Below are 8,206 nucleotides of genomic sequence, written 5' to 3'. Positions count from 1 at the left end.
CTGCATGACCATATGATGTGATCCATATGCCAATTAGATAATGTGCTGCCATGGATATGTATCTACATGACCATATAAAGTGATTCATATGCTAATTATATGATGTGCTGCCGAGGATATGTATCTGCATGACCATATAATGTGATTCATATGCCAATTAGATAATGTGCTGCCATGGATATGTATCTGCATGACCATATAAAGTGATCCATATGCTAATTAGATGATGTGCTGCCATGGATATGTATTTGCATGACCATATAAAGCGATCCATATGCTAACTAGATAATGTGCTGCCTAGGATATGTATCTGCATGACCATATAAAGTGATTCATATGCTAATTAGATGATGTGTTGCCGAGGATATGTATCTGCATGACCATATAAAGTGATCCATATGCTAATTAGATAATGTGCTGCCATGGATATATATCTGCATGACCATATAATGTGATCCATATGCCAATTAGATAATGTGCTGCCATGGATATGTATCTGCATGACCATATAAAGTGATCCATATGCTAATTAGATGATGTGCTGCCGAGGATATGTATCTGCATGACCATATGATGTGATCCATATGCCAATTAGACAATGTGCTGCCATGGATATGTATCTGCATGACCATATAAAGTGATCCATATGCCAATTAGATGATGTACTGCCATGGATACGTATCTGCATGACCATATAAAGTGATTCATATGCTAATTATATGATGTGCTGCCGAGGATATGTATCTGCATGACCATATAATGTGATCCATATGCCAATTAGATAATGTGCTGCCATGGATATGTATCTGCATGACCATATAAAGTGATCCATATGCTAATTAGATGATGTGCTGCCAAGGATATGTATTTGCATGACCATATAAAGCGATCCATATGCTAATTAGATAATGTGCTGCCTAGGATATGTATCTGCATGACCATATAAAGTGATTCATATGCTAATTAGATGATGTGCTGCCGAGGATATGTATCTGCATGACCATATAAAGTGATCCATATGCTAATTAGATAATGTGCTGCCATGAATATGTATCTGCATGACCATATAATGTGATCCATATGCCAATTAGATAATGTGCTGCCATGGATATGTATCTGCATGACCATATAAAGTGATCCATATGCTAATTAGACGATGTGCAGCCATGGATATGTATTTGCATGACCATATAAAGCGATCCATATGCTAATTAGATAATGTGCTGCCTAGGATATGTATCTGCATGACCATATAAAGTGATTCATATGCTAATTAGATGATGTGCTGCCGAGGATATGTATCTGCATGACCATATAATGTGATCCATATGCCAATTAGATAACGTGCTGCCATGGATATGTATCTGCATGACCATATAAAGTGATCCATATGCCAATTAGATGATGTGCTGCCATGGATACGTATCTGCATGACCATATAAAGTGATTCATATGCTAATTAGATGATGTGCTGCCGAGGATATGTATCTGCATGACCATATAATGTGATCCATATGCCAATTAGATAATGTGCTGCCATGTATATGTATCTGCATGACCATATAAAGTGATTCATATGCTAATTAGATGGTGAGCTACTGAGGATATGTATCTGCATGACCATATAATGTGATCCATATGCCAATTAGATAATGTGCTGCCATGGATATGTATCTGCACGACCATATAAAGTGATTAATGTGCTAATTAGATGATGTACTGCCATGGATATATATCTACATGACCATATAAGATGATTCATATGCTAATTAGATAATGTGCTGCCAAAGATATGTATCTGCATGACCATATAAAGCGATCGATATGCTAATTAGATGATGAGCTGCTGAGGATATGTATCTGCATGAGCATATAAAGTGATCCATATGCTAATTAGATGAGCTGCTGAGAATATGTATCTGCATGACCATATAAAGCGATCCATATGCTAATTAGATAATGTGCTGCCTAGGATATGTATCTGCATGACCATATAAAGTGATCCATATACTAATTAGATGATGAGCTACTGAGGATATGTATCTGTATGACCATATAAAGCGATACACATGCCAATGAGATGACGTGCTGCCTGGGATATGTATCTATATGACCATATAAAGCAATACATATGCTAATTAGATGATGTGCTGCCTGGGATGTGTATCTGCATGACCATATAAAGTGATCCATATGCCAATTAGATGATGTGCCGCCATGAATATGTATTTGCATTACCATATAAAGCGACCCATACGCTAATTAGATGATGTGCTGCTGATATATATCTGCATGACCATATAAAGTGATACATATGCTAATTAGATGATGAGCTGTTGAGGATATGTATCTGCATGACCATTTAAAGCAATCCATATGCTAATGAGATGACGAGCTGCTGAGGATATGTATTTGTATGACCATATAAAGTGATCCATATGCTAATTAGATGATGTGCTGCCATGGATATGTATCTGCATGACCATATAAAGTGATTCATATGCTAATTGCATTATGTGCCGCCATGAATATGCATTTGCATGACCATATAAAGCGAACCATATGCTAATTAGATAATGTGCTGCCTATGATATGTATCAGCATGACCATATAAAGTGATCCATATACTAATTAGATGATGAGCTACTGAAGATATGTATCTGCATGACCATATAAAGTGATCCATATGCTAATTAGATGATGTGCTGCCATTGAAATGTATCTGAATGACCATACAAAGTGATTCATATGCTAATTAGATGATGTGCTGCCGAGGATATGTATATGTATGATCATATAAAGCGATACACATGCAAATGAGATGATGTGCTGCCTGGGATATGTATCTATATGACCATATAAAGCGATAATATGCTAATTAGATGATGTGTTCCCTGGGATGTGTATCTGCATAACCATATAAAGTGATCCATATGCCAATAAGATAATGTGCCGCCATGAAAATGTATTTGCATGACCATATAATGCGATCCATATGCCAATTAGATAATGTGCTGCCATGGATATGTATCTGCATGACCATATAAAGTGATCCATATGCCAATTAGATGATGTGCTGCCATGGATACGTATCTGCATGACCATATAAAGTGATTCATATGCTAATTAGATGATGTGCTGCCGAGGATATGTATCTGCATGACCATATAATGTGATCCATATGCCAATTAGATAATGTGCTGCCATGTATATGTATCTGCATGACCATATAAAGTGATCCATATGCCAATTAGATGGTGAGCTACTGAGGATATGTATCTGCATGACCATATAAAGTGATCCATATGCCAATTAGATGATGTGCTGCCTGGGATATGTATCTGTATGACCATATAAAGTGATCCATATGCTAATTAGATGATGTGCTGCCATGGATATGTATTTGCATGACCATATAAAGCGATCCATATGCTAATTAGATAATGTGCTGCCTAGGATATGTATCTGCATGACCATATGAAGTGATTCATATGCTAATTAGATGATGTGCTGCCGAGGATATGTATCTGCATGACCATATAATGTGATCCATATGCCAATTAGATAATGTGCTGCCATGGATATGTATCTGCATGACCATATAAAGTGATCCATATGCTAATTAGATGATGTGCTGCCATGGATACGTATCTGCATGACCATATAAAGTGATTCATATGCTAATTAGATGATGTGCTGCCGAGGATATGTATCTGCATGACCATATAATGTGATCCATATGCCAATTAGATAATGTGCTGCCATGTATATGTATCTGCATGACCATATAAAGTGATCCATATGCCAATTAGATGGTGAGCTACTGAGGATATGTATCTGCATGACCATATAATGTGATCCATATGCCAATTAGATAATGTGCTGCCATGGATATGTATCTGCACGACCATATAAAGTGATTAATGTGCTAATTAGATGATGTGCCGCCATGAATATGCATTAGCATGACCATATAAAGCGAGCCATATGCTAATTAGATAATGTGCTGCCTATGATATGTATCTGCATGAGCATATAAAGTGATCCATATGCTAATTAGATGATGTGCTGCCGAGGATATGTATCTGCATGACCATATGATGTGATCCATATGCCAATTAGATAATGTGCTGCCATGGATATGTATCTACATGACCATATAAAGTGATTCATATGCTAATTATATGATGTGCTGCCGAGGATATGTATCTGCATGACCATATAATGTGATCCATATGCCAATTAGATAATGTGCTGCCATGGATATGTATCTGCATGACCATATAAAGTGATCCATATGCTAATTAGATGATGTGCTGCCATGGATATGTATTTGCATGACCATATAAAGCGATCCATATGCTAATTAGATAATGTGCTGCCTAGGATATGTATCTGCATGACCATATGAAGTGATTCATATGCTAATTAGATGATGTGCTGCCGAGGATATGTATCTGCATGACCATATAATGTGATCCATATGCCAATTAGATAATGTGCTGCCATGGATATGTATCTGCATGACCATATAAAGTGATCCATATGCTAATTAGATGATGTGCTGCCATTGAAATGTATCTGAATGACCATACAAAGTGATTCATATGCTAATTAGATGATGTGCTGCCGAGGATATGTATATGTATGATCATATAAAGCGATACACATGCAAATGAGATGATGTGCTGCCATGTATATGTATCTATATGACCATATAAAGCGATAATATGCTAATTAGATGATGTGTTCCCTGGGATGTGTATCTGCATAACCATATAAAGTGATCCATATGCCAATAAGATAATGTGCCGCCATGAAAATGTATTTGCATGACCATATAATGCGATCCATATGCCAATTAGATAATGTGCTGCCATGGATATGTATCTGCATGACCATATAAAGTGATCCATATGCCAATTAGATGATGTGCTGCCATGGATACGTATCTGCATGACCATATAAAGTGATTCATATGCTAATTAGATGATGTGCTGCCGAGGATATGTATCTGCATGACCATATAATGTGATCCATATGCCAATTAGATAATGTGCTGCCATGTATATGTATCTGCATGACCATATAAAGTGATCCATGTGCCAATTAGATGGTGAGCTACTGAGGATATGTATCTGCATGACCATATAAAGTGATCCATATGCCAATTAGATGATGTGCTGCCTGGGATATGTATCTGTATGACCATATAAAGTGATTCATATGCTAATTAGATGATGTGCTGCCATGGATATGTATTTGCATGACCATATAAAGCGATCCATATGCTAATTAGATAATGTGCTGCCTAGGATATGTATCTGCATGACCATATGAAGTGATTCATATGCTAATTAGATGATGTGCTGCCGAGGATATGTATCTGCATGACCATATAATGTGATCCATATGCCAATTAGATAATGTGCTGCCATGGATATGTATCTGCATGACCATATAAAGTGATCCATATGCTAATTAGATGATGTGCTGCCATGGATACGTATCTGCATGACCATATAAAGTGATTCATATGCTAATTAGATGATGTGCTGCCGAGGATATGTATCTGCATGACCATATAATGTGATCCATATGCCAATTAGATAATGTGCTGCCATGTATATGTATCTGCATGACCATATAAAGTGATCCATATGCCAATTAGATGGTGAGCTACTGAGGATATGTATCTGCATGACCATATAATGTGATCCATATGCCAATTAGATAATGTGCTGCCATGGATATGTATCTGCACGACCATATAAAGTGATTAATGTGCTAATTAGATGATGTGCCGCCATGAATATGCATTAGCATGACCATATAAAGCGAGCCATATGCTAATTAGATAATGTGCTGCCTATGATATGTATCTGCATGAGCATATAAAGTGATCCATATGCTAATTAGATGATGTGCTGCCGAGGATATGTATCTGCATGACCATATGATGTGATCCATATGCCAATTAGATAATGTGCTGCCATGGATATGTATCTACATGACCATATAAAGTGATTCATATGCTAATTATATGATGTGCTGCCGAGGATATGTATCTGCATGACCATATAATGTGATCCATATGCCAATTAGATAATGTGCTGCCATGGATATGTATCTGCATGACCATATAAAGTGATCCATATGCTAATTAGATGATGTGCTGCCATGGATATGTATTTGCATGACCATATAAAGCGATCCATATGCTAATTAGATAATGTGCTGCCTAGGATATGTATCTGCATGACCATATGAAGTGATTCATATGCTAATTAGATGATGTGCTGCCGAGGATATGTATCTGCATGACCATATAATGTGATCCATATGCCAATTAGATAATGTGCTGCCATGGATATGTATCTGCATGACCATATAAAGTGATCCATATGCTAATTAGATGATGTGCTGCCATGGATACGTATCTGCATGACCATATAAAGTGATTCATATGCTAATTAGATGATGTGCTGCCGAGGATATGTATCTGCATGACCATATAATGTGATCCATATGCCAATTAGATAATGTGCTGCCATGTATATGTATCTGCATGACCATATAAAGTGATCCATATGCCAATTAGATGGTGAGCTACTGAGGATATGTATCTGCATGACCATATAATGTGATCCATATGCCAATTAGATAATGTGCTGCCATGGATATGTATCTGCACGACCATATAAAGTGATTAATGTGCTAATTAGATGATGTGCCGCCATGAATATGCATTAGCATGACCATATAAAGCGAGCCATATGCTAATTAGATAATGTGCTGCCTATGATATGTATCTGCATGACCATATAAAGTGATCCATATGCTAAGTAGATGATGTGCTGCCGAGGATATGTATCTGCATGACCATATGATGTGATCCATATGCCAATTAGACAATGTGCTGCCATGGATATGTATCTGCATGACCATATAAAGTGATCCATATGCCAATTAGATGATGTACTGCCATGGATACGTATCTGCATGACCATATAAAGTGATTCATATGCTAATTATATGATGTGCTGCCGAGGATATGTATCTGCATGATCATATAATGTGATCCATATGCCAATTAGATAATGTGCTGCCATGGATATGTATCTGCATGACCATATAAAGTGATCCATATGCTAATTAGATGATGTGCTGCCAAGGATATGTATTTGCATGACCATATAAAGCGATCCATATGCTAATTAGATAATGTGCTGCCTATGATATGTATCTGCATGACCATATAAAGTGATTCATATGCTAATTAGATGATGTGCTGCCGAGGATATGTATCTGCATGACCATATAAAGTGATCCATATGCTAATTAGATAATGTGCTGCCATGGATATGTATCTGCACGACCATATAAAGTGATTAATGTGCGAATTAGATGATGTGCCGCCATGAATATGCATTTGCATGACCATATAAAGCGAGCCATATGCTAATTAGATAATGTGCTGCCTATGATATGTATCTGCATGAGCATATAAAGTGATCCATATGCTAATTAGATGATGTGCTGCCGAGGATATGTATCTGCATGACCATATGATGTGATCCATATGCCAATTAGATAATGTGCTGCCATGGATATGTATCTGCATGACCATATAAAGTGATCCATATGCTAATTAGATGATGTGCTGCCATGGATACGTATCTGCATGACCATATAAAGTGATTCATATGCTAATTATATGATGTGCTGCCGAGGATATGTATCTGCATGACCATATAATGTGATTCATATGCCAATTAGATAATGTGCTGCCATGGATATGTATCTGCATGACCATATAAAGTGATCCATATGCTAATTAGATGATGTGCTGCCATGGATATGTATTTGCATGACCATATAAAGCGATCCATATGCTAACTAGATAATGTGCTGCCTAGGATATGTATCTGCATGACCATATAAAGTGATTCATATGCTAATTAGATGATGTGTTGCCGAGGATATGTATCTGCATGACCATATAAAGTGATCCATATGCTAATTAGATAATGTGCTGCCATGGATATATATCTGCATGACCATATAATGTGATCCATATGCCAATTAGATAATGTGCTGCCATGGATATGTATCTGCATGACCATATAAAGTGATCCATATGCTAATTAGATGATGTGCTGCCGAGGATATGTATCTGCATGACCATATGATGTGATCCATATGC

Source organism: Saccoglossus kowalevskii, chromosome 1 (genome assembly GCF_978046115.1).
Source record: "Saccoglossus kowalevskii chromosome 1, keSacKowa6.1, whole genome shotgun sequence".
Classification (NCBI taxonomy): Eukaryota; Metazoa; Hemichordata; class Enteropneusta; family Harrimaniidae; genus Saccoglossus; species Saccoglossus kowalevskii.
This window is presented reverse-complemented; position numbering follows the sequence as displayed.